The 3,023-nt window shown below is 56.3% G+C and overlaps 1 pseudogene across 1 annotated transcript; it reads right to left on the reverse strand.

The window, feature by feature from the left end:
• Positions 1-219: 219 nt before the first annotated feature.
• On the reverse strand, positions 220-1,866 carry LOC307065637 (putative ATP-dependent RNA helicase DDX28; annotated as a pseudogene). The gene has a single exon. The product of its transcript is annotated as a putative ATP-dependent RNA helicase DDX28 (transcript).
• Positions 1,867-3,023: the final 1,157 nt, after the last annotated feature.

Consider the following 3,023-nt stretch of genomic DNA (forward strand, 5'->3'; position numbering starts at 1 on the left):
AACCATGACATAATACAGAGCCAAGATCGACATTATTCTTCACGTGAAAGACTACAGAGAACCAAGCTCAGTAGTTCACCCTCAAGTGTTGGCCAGCAACTTACCTTTTGAAACCAGACAGCAGCCCGGGTCTTCAGAAGGTGACTAGGCAGCCCAGAGCACCCTACTGACAAGTGTGCTCACCCATCCAGCACAGAGGGAAAGGTCCCTGTTATGGCATCATATATAAGCCCGCTGCAATAAGGTTTGCTGGTGCAAAGGCTCTCTCACTGAGGACCCCAGTCCTGGAAGGCTTCTCCTCTGGCGAGCTGCCAGTTCAATCTTCTGAGCCAGGCTCACGTCCCAGGGATGGGTCACAAAGCTGATGACAGTGACTGGCACCTCGATCCCCACCCGGCCCACCCTCCCTGCTCTGTGGATGTAGTCTTGCAGGGTGAGAGGGAAATCATAATTGATGACTAGCTCCACCTGGGTGCTGTCCAGGCCCTGAGAGGCGATGTCTGTGCAGAGAAGAATGTCTCGGGAGCCCTTCTGGAAGGACTGGAAGATGCCTGCTCTCATTGAGGCTGGCATCTGTCCCTGCAGTCTTAAGTGTTGGATTTTGTGGTCATCCAGAATATATACCCCAGCCAGTTCACAGTGCTGTAGCAATTACAGAACACCAGAACAGTTCCTGCGGCGCCAGTCCTATATGCTCTGTCGTGCTGCCTGAGGATCTGTACCAACCCAGTCACCTTCTCTGTTCCCTTCGGCCTCATGAATGTCTGTCTGACATGAGGCATGATGCAGTGGAGCTTGTCACTGGTAACGGGGGTTAGAGAGTCTAAGCTGGCAACTTTACTCAGCAGCTGGCCTACACCTTCGGGAAATGTGGCACCCACCAGCACTAACTGAGCTTCGGGATTGAAGGGGTCTTTTAAGTCAGATGCGCCTTCTGCTATATGGCTCCCCTCCAAGATGTAATCCACCAGTTCCAGGAAGATTGCATTCAACAGCGTGTCTGCATCATCCAACACCAAGAAGGAGAGCTGCTCCAGGCTGATCAGTTGAGTTTTCAGGGCGTTCCACAGAGCCCCCGGCGTGGCCACCAGAATATCTGCTGGAGGTTGTTTGGACAGTTGCAGCCTGATCCTCCTCATGCCATGGCCTCCCCCTAACTCCCGCACCTGAAGGTCCAAGGAGCTGCCCAAGGCCTGGGCCACGGCACGCACCAGTTCGGCTAATTCTCGAGAAGGCACAAGAACCAGGCCTCGAGGAGCAGGGATACGACAGGGGTCCAGGCTTGGCTGGCCCAACAGCCGTTGAAGGAGAGGTAGCATGTAGCTGAGAGTTTTGCCACTGCCGGTTTCTGCGGCGCAGAGAATGTGGCGCCCACGAAGAAGTGGGGGAATGGTACTCGACTGCACGTTTGTGGGCCGAACAACTTCGGGAGCAGCCTCCTGTAGCGTGCTCAGAACGGGGAGCTCCAGACAAACTTCAGTGCAGCTGCCCTTGGGCGAAAGGTTCCGCAGCGCTGGAGCCTCATGTTGCGTGCACTCGATGGAGAAATGGTCCGCGTGGGTGCACCGATTCCTCCAGCCGCACGAAGAGAGTGGCGCGGGTTCCAAGAGCCCAGCGTGAGGTGAGCCGGCTGGTTGAAGTCGGGTCGCCGCACTGCCATCAGCGGCAGCCCAGGACGCGCCAGCATCGGCCGCGGGGGGGGCTACGCTGGCCGCTATGCTGCTCTTCCTGCTGCCGCTGTAGAGCCGGCGGGATGCGCACCACGGGCAGCGGCTCGTTGGGACCGCGGACCGTCAGGTCCCCGCAAGGCGCCAGAAGCAACCGAGCCGCGAGCGACAACAGCCGCAGCCGCCGTGCGAGAGCCATACTCCGCTTGCTGCGGGAGAGGCGCACGACAGTGACGTCACAGGCGCGCCAAGGCCTCGCGGACGGTGGCCGGCGCGGCTCAGTAAGGCCCGCGGACTCGGCGAACTGTGTGGAAGGAGCGGGATCTGTAGAGCTCAGCAGCGGCGAGGTCTGTAGGTCCGAACCGGGGATGGTGACTCCAGACCCCGGCCAACCTTGGCGAAGGGTGCGCGACGGAGGCAGGACCGGGGTCCGGCGATACGCGGCGATGGGGCCCTGGCATTACGAACCAGGAGGGCGGAGGGCTTCTGGCGATCCAATGTCCGATCCCTGCCGTGCTCTCTTGTCGCCCTCACAGCTCCTGTCATGGCTTGGCCAGTTCGGGTCTCCCCCTGTGACTTATGATGAGGGTGCGGCGATGTTTTCCCAGATGTGGTCCCCGTGTAAGGTCTTTGAATACAAGTATTTATTGAGAGTCTGAGTGAATGGTCAGGCCTGGGGGCCGAGACCAGGAGTCCGGAGTCGTAGGTCCAGGCTCACCCTTCCCTTAGAGCTCCCCAGAGAGCTGAGGGCCCCGAGGGCAAGCTGATGGCTTTCAGCGTATCTTCTCTTCAGTCAAGAGAACTCATCTCTTGGTACTTTTCCCCTTTCTTTTCAGCTGAGGTTCATTCTCCCCTCCCTTGTCACCCTTTCCAAATTCTCATCCTGAACCCACTGCTTTCTTGGGTAGTTCACCTCCAACGGCTTTCCAGTCAGATACCTCAATTCCGTAAACAGCAGAGAGGAGGGTCCTGCTACAGGTTTGTGTCTTGTCTCACAAAGCCATGGTCAGGCAGAATATTTTACTTTAATTCAGTTGTTCAGGTTGCCAAAAAGCCTCAGACAACAGGTACTTCCTGAACGGATCCCGAAAATGGGTGTCCGATCATTTCTGTAATTTCCAGTGTCTTGGGTAGGAGATAAGGTAAATGTGGATTAATCACCTGGGAGGTTCTTACCATCTGGCGAAAGAGTTTTACTTTCATCAGATACCGTTACAGAGATAAATACTATCAGATTTCAAATAGCATTTTGATACACGGTAGACGTTCTGGAGAGTCGAATGCTAAGCCAGCAGAGGAGAGGGTTTTGAGTCCTCATGGGTGAACAGAGTCATTGGAAAGAGCAGTGGCTCCTGA

This window comes from Hyperoodon ampullatus (assembly GCF_949752795.1).
Source record: "Hyperoodon ampullatus genome assembly, chromosome: 17".
Lineage (NCBI taxonomy): Eukaryota > Metazoa > Chordata > Mammalia > Artiodactyla > Ziphiidae > Hyperoodon > Hyperoodon ampullatus.